Raw genomic sequence first — 18,523 nt, 5'->3', positions numbered from 1 at the left:
ACTTGACTTGGACTAATAAATACTGACGTGCTACCACCTCTGTCACAAACCCCAGAAACCTGTGTTAGGGATAAAGCGGCCAAACTCTCTATCTGAAGCAGTAAGTGGGAAAATGACACAGATGTGGACTTTGAAGTGGTCTATGAACCAGTCTAGACAAAGCAGCTCTGCTTGACACTTTTCCAGTCACCCCTCGCTGGAGACTGGAACAGATGGCCTTAAGAAGATGATATAGAAAGTCCTAGAAGCAGACCCTGCAGTTGTCATTGACCAAAAGAAAGAAAGAAAAAAATCCAGAAACTGCGACAAAAAATATGCGCTTAAGTTTGGAAAGACCCTACAAGGGATCTACCTTTATTCATTCGTAACCCGAAAGGAGCTCTACAGGCTTTGATTTAGATTTGGCTGTATCGACACGCCTTATTTCTACAAGAAAGCGACAAAGGGCCCCTCTTCTGTTCCACAGAACTTTCTGAATTTGCCAACCAAGACGCATTTTCCAACGCTAGATCTACAATGGATAATGTCAGAGTAAACAGAGAAGCTGAAAATGTCACGAAGTCGCTGAACAAAGCAGAGGAGATCGCCAGTCTCCAGATGAGTTAGGGAAACACCATCATCCAGGAGATGCTCATCGGATACCATTCATACCCACACCCAGTGATTAACACCACACTGTGCAAAGCGCTAATGAGCAGACCATGTCGAACAAATCTTGGCCGTTAACCTGGAAAACAACCCAAAATATTAAGGCATAAACAGCACAGTGAAAGGCAACAATAGAATACTGAAAACAAGAACAGAAATGAACTCCAACTTCGTTGTTAGAGATGACGTCTCTCTCACACAGACAGATTTTAACGAATGAGTGACGTTCTGCTTTTTTAGCACACGTGGAAATTTCTCTGTTATATAATAAACACAGTCAATCCCTTTGTAGAGATGACCTACCATGCGTTATTTTAAGACGTAATGTTGGTTCTCGTCCTATTCCAGAAGCAATTAATGGCCTTTGGCTTGCCCTTCCCTGGCACTCATACGTTGTGGATCTGTCTGTGTTTTTTTGCTAATCCAAATGTCATTTAAGTCACAAGGAATTGCTGTTAACATATGCATTTGGTGTCACTGATGACTTCTATATTAATATTGTTAGAAATGTTATTTACATTCCCTGGTGCATTCGACACCTTTACGCGAGGAAACTTGTTTTGGGAGACCCTGGCATATCAATCGTGAATCTATTTCTTCGAACCAAAAGGGAGCTGAGTGCAATAATACTGGCCCGAGTAAATGGGAAGTAACAAAGAGGAATTCATCACTGTTTGTGTTTTGAAAACGGAACAGGAGTTGTGAGCATTTCTAGATTAAATACAGACAAATAAAAAAAGGCATACAAATTTAGAAACCGATCCGACAATGCATCCCGTATACAAAAAGAATATGTTTAATTGCTGAGGCCCACCCCCTTCTTAAGATACTTAGCCTGGAGCCTCAGTCCTTCGACGCGCCTTTCTATACCAAGTTGTGCCATCACAGCGCAACGGAAGTGTCTTTCTCTTTCCATAAATTTTGTTTAAAGGTGCTCATTTCCCCTCTATTTTTCCAAGAGGATGAGCGTCGTAGTTATCTGCAATATTTCTCTACGGAAAATGGCCTGCAAATCATCAATTTTCTTTCCAACTTTGCATGTAATACTTTTTTCACTAATTTTCAATGAATGTTACCCCTTAATTTGACAGGCACCTGACAAACGTTACCATCGGTAATATTGAGTCCAATGCGTTTATTGGGCTGTCTCACCTCCGAAAAATGTAAGTTCTCTGCGAGTTTTTATGTATTTTGTCACTGTTTGTCGGAGAGAAGACAAGTGTGTGCTTCTTTCCACAGCAAGCCAATCGTTTTTTAGTGCCAAAAGTCCTATCTCGGTTTGGAGTTCTTTTGATAAAAAACATTAAATGGTTTTTGTCCTCACAGTAATTGTGTTTTGCTGAATTACTCTATACAGGGAAATGTAACTTCTGGTAGATAACATATTTAAAATCATTTTTTTTTTTGTCTGAGCTTTGGTATCTTCATCGAGTTTCAGTGAATGAGGTTTTTTAATGGAACCACAATTTGCATAAACGGCACTATGCATATCCGGTCAAACATCATAATCTGCAGGCTGAGATACGACATTGTATGCCCCATAGACATAACACGATGCCTCTTTACTAATAATTGAGGAGATTATTCTCGTTAAACCACCAATTAATATTGAAGCCCCTAATCAGATCGAAGTTAAATGGAACTTCCCTCTTGCATCTAAAGGTTGTTGTTTAAAAGCGTTTAAAAGCAAATGCCATTGTGTTCAATATTCTTGTATTTTCCGCAAAGTTTGCGTTTTTTTCTCATAATATTCTCTACACTTGAGCATTTTTCAATTGTAAAAAATAAACGATATTAAGCAAGTATTTAATCTTGATCATTAGGCTTGAATTCGGGGCTTTTCGAATAACGTTTTTCAAGTTGTCTCATCCCAAAGAAATGAACTCTGACGAATTTTGAGATTCAACGCTTTGAACCAAGAAGGCTTTAAATGGCAATTTGCGTTAAGTAAGTCCGCCCAGATAACGACGTTTTAGCACAAACTGGAAGGCGAGTTACTTCTGAACATAAATAGACTGTATTCATGTATCAGGCTACCTTGAATTGAAACTGATGCTGAAGTTTTCAGTTCGGGAACATGATGAAAATAAAAATAAATCAACGCAGTATTCGTTCGTACAAACTCATGCCAGTTTTGGTTTAGAATAATTTAGAATTTGTGATCAATGAATTCTGAATGTTTAAAGCCTCATAAAAAAGTTAAAAGTGAGATTTTGATTTCCAAATAGCCTGACACCAACCCACTGTAATAGATTACATTGAAAACGATAAATCTCAGGCAATAAGATAAAAAAATGCCTTCTCTGTGGCTTGTACTCAGTATATATCAATGAAATACGCCAGTAATCATTAGGTGAATCTTGAAAACCACACATTTAAATTAAGAAAATGGAGTTATGATGGTTTTGCTCTAACGACGCATCGACATCAACGCTAGTCCCATGGCGATTTGTTTAGTTTCGCATGGCTGCCAATGTTATTATCTGGGACAAATCTATAAGCTCCCTTGTCTGCCACGTAGTGGATTTTACTTGATTCATTCTTATATTTTGATTTGTCTGTTGTTTGATTTTGTTCGGTTTATTTGTAAGTTGAGTACGCAACGGCTACAGGCCTTGTTTCGTTAAGCGGACTGGATGCCCTTATATTCCTTATCTACGGTTTTGATATAATGCAACACGGATCAGAGATGTTTTTGCTTTTCTTAACTATTAGTTGGCCGTCCCCCGCAGTGTGATCTTTAATTAAAATATACGTTACATCTTTTCACTGATTTCTCGATTGTGTTACACTCTTTTTGTTTTGACAGGAAGCTGACAGCCGTGAACATCGGTAACATTAAATCTAATGCGTTCAGTGGGCTCTCCTTGCTTCGTATTTTGTAAGTTTACTGTGATGATTGATTTGTGCTATCATAGAAGACAATGGAATCCGAACACCAGCTCTCATAGGAATTTCTCGGTGCTAAATGTAGTCGCAAAGAATAAGCATGAGGCTCCACGTTCAGAAAGCTGAATATAGCCTTTTACAAGGTGGAATCCAAAAAAACGGAAGTTCTTAAGATCATGTAATTTTGTCACCACTGCAGCATGTACGCAATGTTCTTAATAACATCTGCCTTGTTTTGTGTGGGGCATCTCTGAATTGAAGTCAATACCAATATCGATACGAAATTTTTCGTCGACATAAACGTTACAGTGTTTCGTCCCTCCAACGATTAATTTCTCAAATACACTCGCAAATCCAGTTGATTGAGCATGCATCTTTCCCCTCTGTTTGAAAAGGGGGTGGCCCGTTTAATCAAGGCACCAGTGTTTTGTTTTGCGAAAAACTAGAAAATGTGCCCTGAAAAGTTCACGCATATAAGCCTGTAGTGAAATACATTAAGATATATGCATCCGTATCATGAACCGCTGTTCACTATTTCATCCACTTGTTATGTCAGCTGAGTGTTTCTTCTTCTTGTCAGCCAAACTTGGTCAGTTCCATAGACCAAGACCATAGACCAATCCTCGTGTAGGGTTTACACAGAATTTGGTTAAACGTTACCTGCCGGTGACGAACGGTCATTTGGTGAAATGTCTGGAGCGGCTTCCTCATGCTGATTTGACTTGCCAATTATAATAGAATATTAGCGTCAGTTATTCGAACTCTGAGCGAATTGAACCCGGCAGTGAGGAGTATAAAATCATGCGAGTGTCGTGGCTGTATACATGTAACGCTGATGGAAAACTGCTGCATTTCTAAATTTGCTGCGTCCTTGATTTTTGACGGCAGGCTTTCAGAAACCAATATCTTCTGCCAAGTACAAATATTCTCTTACCGTTTTGCGCTCACGTGTCTGGTCCAAAATAAATTTTGAAAACTCCATGCTATTGAATCATCCACTTTGCGTGAAACAGGTGAACAAACGCAGAAAAGATGGAGAAAATAATCAGTTTCATCACAAAAGCAGGATATCGTGACGCGTCAAACTAAGACTGTCACAAAAGTGATTCTACGGAATTTAGTCTCTTGCTTTTCTTCAATTATGCCCGGACTCTATAAGCCGTCGTCGGGAAACAACATTTCCTTGAGAGGATACGTTTCAAAGGGCCCATGAAAAGTGTTTTTTATTATTTAAAATCGAAACATTTCCGTTTTAAACGATATCCAGTATGTAAAAAATGCTGCTTTTGATGAATAAATGGGAGGGAAAAATGTAAAGTTTTTTAACAAACGGTCCACGGTGAGGTATCACATTAACATAGACTATTTGCATATCTGTGACGCTCATTTGAGAAGACATAGTTGTGTGCCGCGAGCGAGTCAATGCTTGCCATGGGTCCAGTTTAGAACATTCCTTCTAGCTTTTTGGTGAATTAAGAGATCACGCCGACCAGATCTGCTGGCGCAGCCTGCGGCAACACCTATAAAGATGAGACAAGCCTGCCTTACTTTCAAACTAAAAGCGAAATTTAGGCTCAAACCTGAATCAGGGAGGTAATATAAAATATGTTTTGCTGCCAGAACAGGGGGCAAAGGTCGCTAAGTGGTCAGTCAGTAGCTGTAATTTACTGGAAAATGGAAATCATTACATCATGTCCTCACTTTATCACCAATTCAAGGCTAACTTTATCATTCTGGACCTCTTGCTTTGCAGACTTGGGGCAAAGTGTACCTCGTGGTCTGTGTGGGAATTGTCATGCAAGACACGGGAAAAGCTTTGTTTTGATGGCTTTTAAAGCGAATCATTATAAATGTTATCAGGTACAGCCCTCAAAAGCACCTGAAAGTGACTTTGCAAAATTCACGTAAAAAAGCGTCAGCAGTATCATTTCCCAATAAACGTTCAAATGTTGGTGCAGCGCATTGATTGGGCACCAGTGTTTTTCAGTGAAATCAACGTCGAATGAACATTATTTGTAGACAGAGGTCGATGTTTACCAAATTTCTATTGGTGGCATAGGTACCACCGGCTATATTACTTGATGGAATGTTAATTAAGTATTTGATCAATTTATAAAATGATTCTTTCTTTCGAATTTTAAATATATCAATTTTGTACTGCGTTTCATTTGCCAGGAGAATGAAAGGTTTAAGCATCGGCACCTTAGAATCCAATGCCTTCAGTGGGCTGTACAGTCTGAAAACACTGTGCGTTTTCTGTAATCCCTCATTTACGTTGACTCAGAGAGCATTGCAAACTGTTTTTCCATGACAAGCTATGTAATTTAATACCAATGTCCAGGGAAAGTGCTCGAGTCGGGAGTTATGGGTACCAGTTTTGTTGTCACAGAGAACACCGTAAACTTGATGTAGGCCACAACTTGTATGAATTAACAACATTATTATCAATAAAGTTGTCCTGATCTTTGTAAAATGAAAAAGACTTAAAAAGTTTGCGACTTCACGTCATTATTCAGCATAAATGCAATGTCTTGAGCGACATCTCTGTGGATTTTACTTGCAAGATTATATACGTGGCGTCTTCCATGACGTCTTTAGGTAGTCAAAACTAACAATTCTTGTGTTAAAAAATTGTTTTTCAAAAAAGCAAAGAAACTCTGTGGTTCCCGTCCTTCGAACGTTTATTTTCCATACAAACTAATACATTGCAGTAAATCTGGAAGATGGGTATTATGTCATTCCTCCATATTTTACAAGAAGTGATCCATTTAATCATTCCATACCTGTGCTAGTTGTCAATTTATAAAACCCTGAAAGTGCACCTTTGATGCCTATTAGCATAAAAATTCTGAACCAAATCAGACTATAAATAGTTCTCTTGTTATAAGTCCTTGAAATATGCAGCTTTAAACCGACGTGACGTTACTATGTTGACGTCCTCACAATTTCATTTCAATATTTACCTACAACACTTCCCGTTTATCCACTTTCTAAACGTGAACCCATTCGAACCGACAGTTCTCTGGTTAAAGAGTCGCCATGTACCGTTAAGATAAAACCACGCGTCGTTATATGATAATGACGTAACGTCAGTTTTCATCAAGACCTCATCATCGTTTGTCTACCTGTACTCCAAAAGAAAACCCAATAAAACCCAAAGTTTTTAGTCACTAAAAAATTATGTACCTTTTAAGATCACGCCCAAGGACCCCTGATTACATCATCCAGACATTTCTCCCAACTTCCAACTGTAACACATTACTCCTTGAATCCGTGTGCCCCTATTACGTAACTGCAGAAGAAAAAGAGATGTTCAACAAATATTAAACATCATGCGCAGTCACATAAGTATCACGTCACGTAACATAAGTGCCACAAAATTTGATATCACGTCTTGAATCAAATTGACCTTTTATACCTGAGTGCTAAGAATGGATGTTTGCCTGGGCGCAAACGCTGTTCTCTGACTGCGATCTTTTTAACTTTTAATAATCATGCTATAAATACAGGTTTTTTGGAAAAGGCTTCATTATCCTGTCAAGGATTCTAAAACTAACCACCTTCCCTCGAATTTTAAATACTGTCATGACCTTTTCAGTGTGTTTCAATTAAGTTATTGGTTTCGCTTTTTGCAGGACCATTGATACTGTTAGCATTGACTCCATTGAATCAAATGACTCTATGGGACTCTCCAGTCTTCTAAGCCTGTAAGTGTCGTGTGGCTCCAGGTGTTCTCATATTGAGCAACATCCCAATGTGTAACGTAACCATCGCAAACGCACTATTTTAATAAGCATCGTCTTTCGTCATAAAACTGTGCTGAGCTGCTGTTATTAGAAGGAAAGATTTTTCATGATTGAAAAAGGAAGAAATTGAAAATAAAGCAATTTGTTTGGACTATGTATTTGGATTTCATTAATTGCAAGATTTTGCGAGATTTCTTCTTGAGCAATCCAAAGGAGGTGATAATCTTAGAAAGTTCGGCGAAGACCACAGCTTAATGGTATTTTGATTAAACCAATTTTAATTTTCAGTGGGAAAAATGTTAAAACTAACAATAGATTCCAGGATTACGCAATGATGACACCAGTAAGCATGAAACACGTTGTTCAAAGAACCATGTTATTACCCTGCGTCGAAAAAGACACTAACTTGACTAAGATACGCCCCTCCGACAATCTTTAAGAATTCCGTACATCAAGTTTTTATCTGAGATTTTGCCCGTCCCGCGTACATTGTGGGCATCATTTGACTGGACAATTACCTTTATTTCGAAAGCTACTTGATTCTGTTTCAGTTGGTGATATGATTAAGCATTGTTCGGAAGGATTGCCGTGCAGTTTTCTTTCCTGTTAGTATTTAAGGAGAACAAAAAATTGTTGGCCTAGTTAAAACCATCGAACTAAGGCATTCGATTAGGGGCTGGTGTCAAGTTAACCTATTCAGGACGTCTTGTTTCCTCAGCACACACAATGTGAGTTATGCTACAGTTCTTCCATCCTTTTTTAGGTTCAAGATGACTGCTCACAACATCTCCATTGATTCAAATTTCTTCAGTGGACTCTCCTCTCTGGAGGAACTGTAAGTGTTCAGTAATTTATGATCCTTGTCGTTACAGAGAACAATGACAGCTGATTTGAAATACATTATTTGATTATACGGCTTTTTGAACATATATTATGAAAGAAACTATATAGGGGGAACTGACTAGGTGCTTATAAATGATAATAAAGATGAACAAAGAAAATGACTGGAGCGGGATTTGAACCTGCGGCCTCTGGAATACCGTACCAGTGCTCTACCAACTGAGCTATCCAGCCCTATGTTGGTGGCTCTTCCCAATTGCCAGTATCTCTGTTCGGGGGCTGCTAGTCAGGAGCCATTAAACCTGAAACTCTATGTAGCCAGGGATCATACTCCAGTAACACGATACAACCTGGGAAGTGGTGAACAGGCCTCACTCAAAGAGGATACGGCTTGTTGAACATATATTATGAACTTATATAGGAAAACTGATTAGGTGCTTATAGATGATTGTAAAGCACCCCCTCTCTTTCAACAAATTATTTGAATGAACCCTATTCTCCCTATACCGGATTAAAGGTGGCGTCATCAATATAAGCTTAAGTGGAAGTAACATTTTGTTGGTTATAAACAACTGTTACTTTTTGGGCATTGTACCGTAAATTTGGACATTATTTGCAACATTTTCGGGTCGACTTCCTTGGTTGGTTATATTTATTAGGCCTACAATCTGAAATCGTTCGTCGAAAAAGCAGATTTCAATGGTATTTCAATCATAATAGATAACTGATAGATAGCGCAGATATGCATCATAATGAATTCATTAATAAAAAAGCGGAGAGTGACTCCTACGAAGCTCTGCCAAGTAGTCCAATTTCTTTTATTTTCTTTACTGTCAGTAAAAGGTTGACGCTGCAGTTCGATATTTTATCTATGTACTGATCAATCCCTAAATTGTTAAATATGCAAATATATAAGGAGACAAATTACGTCAGCTCCCTTCTCCACTTAGAACAGCTTCGCCACGGGTGGTACTCCGCCCGCCCTTTGATTTTTGATTGAATGGCAACTCTTCCTTTACCATCAGTACTGATGATGAATTCTTCAATTTTACCCCCAGTCAATATGACTTTGCCAAGCCAGTAGACAATTCCTTTGTTGAATGCACTGTCATAAATCAAGCCAGATGAGAAATTGGCAAGAGGTGATAGTTGGCAATATAGAAATAGAGCTGTTTAAAGCCTTTAGGGGTTCCTTTTGAAATAAGCTTGCCTCTTCGTTGGCTGGATGCTTTCGGACAAGTGACGTGTGGTCAATAAAAAGCAAAATATTTTGCTTGGGATTCGTGATAAATCGAGAAAATAACTTGTGTGATTTAGATATTGTTTAACTGAAGTAGCTTAAGTGGGTGCTAAATCTGCAAAAGGAAATCGATTACAGGAAATCTCTTTATAAACATACTGAACACAGAACAATGGGCTGAGAACTAAACGTAATTAAAAAACAGATCACCAAAAAGTAGTGCAACCCCATTATTCTGACTTGCAACAAAACACCGTGTTTGATTTCAATGTGACTGAGTTCAATTTGACTTTTGCATGATGTGTCCCGTTTATTAGGGCCTGACCCAAGTAATCGACCCGCTGACTTGGTTTCTTGTTCAAGAATCCCACGGGGGCAGAGCTTATTAAACATGATCGATTAGTTAATCGATGCAAAGGAAACTTAATGCCATAATAAACAGTTCAGCAAAGATTGTGCATAATGCTTTATAGGTAAGAAAGGTGTGTGTCGCTGGAGCGATAGGGTACGTTTCACAGGAAGCATTGTAATTTCTGGAAGGGGATCCTCAGGATCTTAACTACTTCGTTCTCATGAGATAAAAGGTAACACAACCACCACGGCGGACGAACACGTGATTTTTCCCTTTTTTTTTCTTAATGGGGCATGGCCTCTAATGAAAAACGAGGTGCCTCCACCCCTACACTAGTCACACCTGTAGAGTGCATGGGTGGCCGTTGCTTAAATTGAAGTTGGAGTTCGTGCCGAAATTTTAATCTCTGCACTAGTTTGATCCATTTGGGTTAGCCCTCCCCCAAACGTCTTCGGTTTCGGGTCAGGAGCTGTTTCCAAGCATCGTGTGGCGACGCGCCTTCTTTTACCCTCATGCACGCGCAATGTCCATCGCAACTGCTTGCGCACGTAACGCCGGCCGCTAAAATAGACTGACCCCCACACTTTGTACTGTGTAAAAGCTTTTCAGCTTGTACATGTACACAGGACATAAGAGCATCTAGTTTGTCTGGTTTCCAGATGTAAATGAATTATACAGAAACGACGTCATCTGAAAAAAGAGAGCCACCACTAAATGTTTGGGGAATTAGAGAGATTCCTTTACTTTACATATTACTCAAGTGTTCCCCATGAAAACTTGTTAAAATTACGCAGTAGCCGGATTCCAGTCGATTTAGCAAGTTTGATAGCTTTAGAGATCGTTTCATACCAAATAACGTCAACGTTCACGAACGGTTAACAATAAATGTTTACTGGCAAATTGACGAGCAGCTTATTTCTTTCCAAATTTAAATACCAGAATTCCTTTTTTCCTTTCATTTGGCAGGTCCCTGAGAGGCGTCAGCATCGGTTGCATTGAGGCAAATGCTTTCAGTAGGTTCTACAATCTCCAAACGCTGTAGGTTTGTCTAATTCTTGTTGTCATATCTAGGACACTGCAAGCTGAATATCCATAACAAGCTATGCACATTAACACGAATTTCCATTGGCTTCGCTCTGGTTCCGACGCTCCCTTGGTTAGCAATTTTGTTGTCACAGAAAACAAAACTCATCGCAGTTTTGATGTTTACGGAGGGAAGATATGTATTAAATAGTCATCTTGTCCTAACTGCGCAAGGGTTTCTAACAGATGGGGTTGAATTCCTTTGATCAACTCAACAGCAATTATCTAAGGAGTCGGTTCATTTTTGGCGAGTGATGATGTTTTAGAAGCCTGAAAAACACGAACAGATTGATTCTGACGCAAGGTGCAGTTTAAGGCCAATATAATTACACTTTGGATGTAAATGATCCTTTTGCATGCCTTCCCTGCATATCATCCCATCTGACTGATTGCAGTCTCATAGTAGTTAGGTTAAAATGTGGGACAACAGGGGGTTGGGGAGCCTTTGTGGCAGTAGTGACGTCGATGTGGCGATATTTAGTGAAACGTCTGTTCAAATTGGGTTATAGGAAGAGCAAATGGAATGTATTCCTCTCTCTAAGATGCCCTGATATTAGGTTGAGTGAACCATCATTTCATCAGCCACAATACAAGAAGGAATCAACTGAAGGACAATATGGAAGTTACAATTCCGTATAGATCACAACCGTGCGCTCACTTTGGCCTGACCGACAACCACCGCAGAGTAAAAACGCCCAGCCCACAGCAAGACTTTCAACAAACCCCGGAAATAAAACCGCTTTTCCGCTTGCCAAGCTGATCGACCACGCGAACAAAGCAACCAGTCACCCCCCCCCAATCTACGAAAACAAAAAGACGAGCATGAAAACAAGTAAATGTCGTCTGGCGACGAGATTTCAATAGTCGCCTTAATACAGCTAAAACAAACGCAAAAAACATCCATGTTGGCAGCGCAGTCAATTGTTGACCACGATGATGTATGCATTGACCATAGACCTGAAGGAGAAAATACAATGGACTGCCAACTCCAGCGGGCTCACGTCGATCTTGCGTCAAGCGGAAGTGCCGAAGTTATCGGCACAGACAACTTCCGTTTTACTGTCGTTCGTGTACATGATCGTGCTGCGTCGATAAGGTGTTGATATTTCCTCCTCAAAATGGCATAAAGTTTCAGGTAATGATTGTGCAGTTGCTGACAGCAGTGCCCAAAGACAAAAATAGGCGGGTTGAGTTTCTATGGTGTACCGAAGAGGCCAGATTCAGCCCAAAAACAGCGAAAAGACGACAATGGAGGCAACACCATGCAGGCCTAGTTAGGAATCGTCAAGATCTGAAGATAACATTGTTTTATAGTAGGCATGATAGGTGAGTTCATAAAATGTGACTATCGGTCCATTAGGGTTTTAATACCAAAGTGTTTTTCTTCTTCAGCTTAGTTGAAATATCGTCAGCTTATCACAAACATGTAGAAGTAGTGCCAAAGAGTTTGGTGATAATATTAACATTATAAAAAAATAAAGAAAAAAATAAAAATTGATAAGAAAAAATGAGTTGGTTTGCTTGTGGTTTGGTCCAGTATTCCTTTTCACTTCACAGTAATTCTCCTTATATTTCATTTTGTGGTATGTGCAGGTGCCAACTTAGCCTACCCACTGAATTTCTGCTCGCATCATAAGTTAATCATTCTGGTCCTGGTAAGTGCATTGAGATGGTTGTTTGAGTTGGTCGTTGACTTGAGATTTCCAGTGTTAAATATTTGAAATTTGATTTCTTAAATTGCAATTTTAACAAGTTTCATTTTTTTGCATTCTCTTGCGTCTGGCTCCATGTTTGGATGTTTAATCCACATTGCACTGCAATGCATCCTTTTCTGTTGATGTTCACATGTATTAAAAGCCCTCCTGTTAACCGCTCTGTAAATGTTTGTTGAGTAGTAACCAGAATTGTATGCATGCTATAACCATTCAAAAGTAAAAAGTCAGATTTTAACTCTTGTTCAAAAGTAATTCTTGGCCAAATGCCAGATCTTAGGTTCATGTCATCAAATTGGGCCAATCCAACCAAGCAGATCTCAACCCCTTTAGTTTTTATTTATTTTTAAGGGTAGTTATGAAAGCATTTTTGCATAGTTTAATATTTTTCTGTAAATTATGAATAAAATGTTACTGTTAATGAACATCTTGTGAGTGACTAATGTACGTTCCTTCACACTAATTGGAACATGGTCTTTTGGTGATCCTTCAAAACTGGCATTTAAAATGAAAAAAACAATGCAAGTGCAATACATTCTTGAATGTGATAAAAGAACGTTGGGTTTGAACCCCATTCAAGCGGGCTTTTATTCACTCATACTTCGTCGAATCCCAGTCCTTTAGGTTGTGCCAGCATCAATTACACCATCCCCTGACTTGGTGGCTCACATGGACTTGAACAATGTACGAAGGGGCGCCACAATGTTGAGGACACAACAGCTACTGACAGCAGACTGCAAGCAGGAAACTGATTGATCTTTTCAGCACTTGCAACACCCATAAGGAGCATAAAACTTTAGCAGGCCACATGCTTTAATCGTATATGCAGGATGTTGTGTGCTTGATCCCAGCCTGGCACACTGTGGCATTTTTCCTCAGGGAAGCAATATTTATTGATGATAAAGTTATGTTGCAGGAAAGAAATCACAAGCTTACTTTACATTGCAATTTCCTCATTCGTTTCATCTTACCTCCTTGAACACTGAAGTAGTTGATTTTAAAGAATGAAGATTTTAGGAGGCGTTCTTTAATCACTAATATTAGTGCCAGAGTCCAAAGGTCAAGTATCATGGTGACTTGTGCACATTACACATTTCAAATGTGTCACATAATGTTGTACACGAGTACCTGCAGAATCTTTAAGAACTCTGCTCTATTCCATATCTTTGGGGATACCACTGCCCTCAGTTACGCCACCTACATAAAAGCCTGTCGTGAATATGGACAAATTCAACTAATAAAGAAAGGCATCTTACAGGATGCTTTAATGAAACCTCAGTTTTATTGGACAAAATTGATAGAGACAACTTTGAAACTATTATATAATAAATGAAGTACTTGAAAAAATATAACTTTTGTATGTGTACATTGTAAATCTCTTTTTTTTACATTTTGTAATTCAGAATTTTGGGGGATTTGGTCGTTTACAAACCAATTTGAGTTATGTTTAGAAGTTTTGGATGCTCCTCTGACCAAGGGAAGCCAGAAACCCGTCATTAATATTCTGCCTGAAAATTTACCAAGCCGATGCATGTTGTCACTTTTTTTTGCCTCAAAACAATTCTGACTGTATAAAATCAGCTTATAAAGATCCTATTAGTGTTACATATATACAGTTATGAAGTATGGCATGTACATGTACGAAGTCATTGCGGAAATTATGCTATGGGCCTTCATGTTTCCCACTCATTTTTCTAATATAACACGATGTCCCTTAAATTTAAATCTTGTAGAAAAACACAAATTTGCTCATAGCCCTAGCATTGGCAATATTTTTTAAAAGACTTGAATATGAACGGGGAAACACTTACTATTTTTTTCCCCTTGAAAAATCCGACAACCCCACCAGATGAGTATTTATAACTCTAAAAATTGCTTTACGAGTCAGAAAAAAAGGTTTTGCTGGGTCAAGCCAACCAGAACTGGTAGTGTCGGTTGGGCTGAGAATACTCAATCATGTTTGCCGATTGTCACGATCGTGCATGAGAAAAGACTACATACACAGCTTTCCCTGTCTAAAGGCTCAGTAATTGTCATTAATGCTTACGTTAGTATACTTATAATTATCACAATGTCATAACACACTTGTATGTTGTCTATCTCGTCCATTTTGCGATTGTTTTTTCCAGGAAAAGAAAAGTTACGAGCGCAGTGCCTGTCGCTATCGTTCATCGCACGTGAACAACGCTAAAAAGGTCAACCGGAAGTTTCTTGTGCCGGCAACTCCAGAGCTTCCGGCTGACGGAACATGTTTACGCGCAATGCTCGGTGCGCCCGCTGGAGTTGGCAGTCCGTTGTATTTTCTCCTTCAGGTCTATGCATTGACCCAGAGCGTAGAGCAGACGTTAACATCATAGACGAACACCATCACAAGACACCACAGTACAGACCGAATAAACCACAAAGACTACAGGCCAGTCAAATCAAGCTACACACCTTTCAGAACGACTTTACCTGTGAAAGGAAATTCCAGACGATAATCAGTAAAAATATATGTGGAACTACAGCAAAATCTGTTGTCCGCAACATGAGAAACAACTCGGCCCCACGTTCAATTCAGTTCAATTCAATATAACTTTATTATCCCATTAAAGGGAATTACTTTGGCCTTTTTGCACACGTAAAACAAATATAAATTACAAATACAAATTTTAAGTGTCAATAGTTGATAGCAACATAATAAAAACCTTACTAATACTTTACGTCAAATTGATCACTATATTACATTAAAACTCATAACATAGAACAACGAAACTCCAACCAGATGACTTCCTTGCCAAAACGAATGACCTTCGGATTCCAGACAAGAGTGTCACGACAATCACCAGCACGCTACATACAGCACAACACTACACACAGAAATTGACTAGGAAATACTAAAATGTACTTCGGAGTAAAAGCCTGACCCACGATATTAAGAATGACAAACAAATCTTTGTCAAATTCGGCATGAAACCAGAAGCAATACAATTTGCCCAGAAGCTGTTGCCAATCTTCAGAAATACAGTGGTAGGCCGTATGTATCGAGGGAGGCAACTTTGAGACAGTTATCGAGGCGAGCCAGCGACACTCGTTCCCCACTCGTTATGCAATCAAAGCCGGCATTCAGAAGGACGTCGAGCGATGAACAAGCCTAGACATAGGCAGAACCAGTGTCGATCTACGCATTCCAAACAAATTCATTTAAGGGAAAATGATCACTAAAGGGCTAGTTGTTGAGGATTTCAAGTATACGTTCCACGACTGCACAGTCTTCTCTCATCTTGAGATAAAATAGGTCTAGGCCTATGCCACGAGCACTTACTTGACGCAAAATCGGTAGGAGTAGTAACCTGCAGCCTACCACTGGGAGGGGAAATCGGAAAAAATCTTTTGTGCCAAGTCATTTCAAGTCCTCTTTGACGAAACAACCTTCAAAATCTATGGGTACATTCCAAACTCAGTTAGACGACATTCTATGGGGTGGGGTGGGAGAAACATCGAAAGATTCACGAAACTACAAGCAAGCTTGCAGAGAGCCCCACACCTGGGTATTACCTTCAGCCTTATCTTCTTACACCAATTGTGGTCTTGAAATAATTGGCATAGACTTCCTTTGGACTTCCACATCGGTCTTCTGTGCCCAAGGCTAGGACTGATCACTTGGCTGTGGCTTGAAAATAATTAAAAGGAAAATAAATAAAAGGAAAATTTCATGAATAGAAACTAAGCCCTTGTCTAATTGCTGGCAGTCAGCTATAATCTAACAGGGCGGACACAGTGGCAGACATTTGGTAGCACTTGACAGTTCTTAAAGAATTACTGGACATGTACATGTACCTTAAAAGTGTAGTGGTACACATGGAAATTGTTATGGCATAATAAACAGTACGTGCGTACGTGTATTTGTAACTCAAGCGAGTTAAACTCATCTGTCTCAAATTATAAATCTTCAGTTGATGCCAGGCCCTGTTTACTTTTAACAGTGAGATGAAATAAGGCAAAACTTACCTTGTAGACATGAAGGAAAACACATGTGGCTTGCTTTTTTATGGACCAAACTGATTTGCGACTTGAATTGTGACTGGACCAAATGACTTGTGACTTGGTTTAGATTGCAACAATTTACAAGGGACTTGACTTGGACTTACAAATACTGACTTGCTACCACCTCTGTCACAAACCCCAGATACCCGTGTTAGGGATAAAGCGGCCAAACTCTCTATCTGAATCAAGAAGTGGGAAACATGACACAGATGTCAACTTTGAAGTGGTCTATGAACCAGTCTAGACGAAGCAGCTCTGCTTGACACTTTTCCAGACACCCCTCGCAGGAGACTGGAACAGATGGCCTTAAGAAGATGATATAGAAAGTCCTAGAAGCAGATCATGCAGTTGCCATTGACCAAACGAAAGAAAGAAAACAAATCCAGAAACTGCGACCAAAAAAATATGCGCTTAAGGTTAGAAAAACCGCACAAGGAACCTACCTTTATTCATTCGTAACCCGAAAGGAGCTCTACAGGCTTTGATTTAGATTTGGCTGTATCGATGCGCCTTAATGCTGAAGGAAAGCGACAAAGGGCCCCTCTTCTGTTCCACGGAACTTTCTGAATTTGCCAACGAAGACGCATTTTCCAACCCTAGATCTACAGTGGATAATGCCAGAGTAAACAGAGAAGCTGAAAATGTCACGAAGTCGCTGAACAAAGCAGAGGAGATCGCCCGTCTCCAGATGAGTTAGGGAAACACCATCATCCCGGAGATGCTCATCGGATACCATTCACACCCACACCCAGCGATTAACACCACACCGTGCAAAGCGCTAATGAGCAGACCATGTCGAACAAATCTTGGCCGTTAACCTGGAAAACAACCCAAAATATTTTGGCATAAACAGCACAGTGAAAGGCAACAATAGAATATTGAAAACAAGAACAGAAATTAACTCCAACTTCGTTGTTAGAGATGACGTCTCTCTCACACAGACAGATTTTAACGAATGAAGTTGAAAACGAACATGTAATCTACATCGCATACGTGTACATCAGAACATCACGTGAGTGACGTTCTGCTTTTTTAACATTTCTCTGTTATATATTAAACACAGTCCATTTCCTTTGTAGAGATAACCTACCATGCATTATTTTAAGACGTAATGTTGGTTTTCGTCCTGTTCCAGAAGCAATTAAAGGCCTTTGGCTTGCCCTTCCCTGGCACTCATACGTTGTGGATCTGTCTGTGATTTTGCTAATCCAAATGTCACTTAAGTCACAAGGAATTGCTGTTAACATATCCATTTGGTGTCACTGATGACTTCTATATTAATATTGTTAGAAATGTTATTTACATTCCCTGGTGCATTCGACACCTTTACGCGAGCTAACTCGTTTTGGGAGACCCTGGCATATCAATCGTGGATCTATTTCTTCGAACCAAAAGGGAGCTGAGTGCAATAATACTGGCCCGAGTAAATGGGAAGTAACAAAGAGGAATTCATCACTGTTTGTGTTTTGAAAACGGAACGGGAGTTGTGCGCATTTCTAGATTAAATACAGGCAAATAAAAAAGGCATACAAATTTAGAAACCGATCCGACAATGCATCCCGTATACAAAAAGAATATGTTTAATTGCTGAGCTCCAGCCCTGTCTTAAGATACTTAGCCTGGAGCCTCAGCCCTTCGACGCGCCTTTCTATACCAAGCTGTGTCACCACTGCGCAACGGAAGTGGCTTTCTCTTTCCATCAATTTGGTTAAAGGTGCTCATTTCCCCTCTATTTTTCCCAAGATGATGAGCTTCGTAGTTATCTGCAATATTTCTCTACGGAAAATGGCCTGCAAATTATCAATTTTCTTTCGAACTTTGCATGTAATACCTTTTCCACTAATTTTCATTGATGTTACTCCTTAATTTGACAGGCACCTGACAAACGTTACCATCAGTAACATTGAGTCTAATGCGTTTAGTGAGCTGTTTCATCTCCACACAATGTAAGTTCTCTGCGATTTTTTTGATATATTTTGTCTTTTTT

General features: G+C 39.4%; 1 long non-coding RNA gene and 1 other non-coding gene across 2 annotated transcripts; one reads left to right on the top strand and one right to left on the bottom strand.

Annotated features, from left to right (window-relative positions):
- Positions 1 to 3,463: 3,463 nt before the first annotated feature.
- LOC147800412 (uncharacterized) lies at positions 3,464 to 13,772 on the top strand. Its single transcript, XR_015425069.1, has 6 exons — positions 3,464 to 3,529; positions 7,173 to 7,244; positions 8,047 to 8,118; positions 10,682 to 10,753; positions 12,392 to 12,453; positions 13,127 to 13,772. It is a non-coding gene; the product is annotated as an uncharacterized LOC147800412 (long non-coding RNA).
- Positions 8,285 to 8,357, bottom strand: Trnat-ggu (transfer RNA threonine (anticodon GGU)). The gene has a single exon. It is a non-coding gene; the product is annotated as a tRNA-Thr (tRNA).
- Positions 13,773 to 18,523: the final 4,751 nt, after the last annotated feature.

Source organism: Acanthaster planci, linkage group LG01 (assembly GCF_054643075.1).
Source record: "Acanthaster planci isolate LZ-2023a linkage group LG01, COTS_SCS, whole genome shotgun sequence".
Classification (NCBI taxonomy): domain Eukaryota; kingdom Metazoa; phylum Echinodermata; class Asteroidea; order Valvatida; family Acanthasteridae; genus Acanthaster; species Acanthaster planci.
The sequence above is the reverse complement of the archived record's forward strand: the minus strand, read 5'-3'. Positions and strand labels throughout refer to the sequence as shown.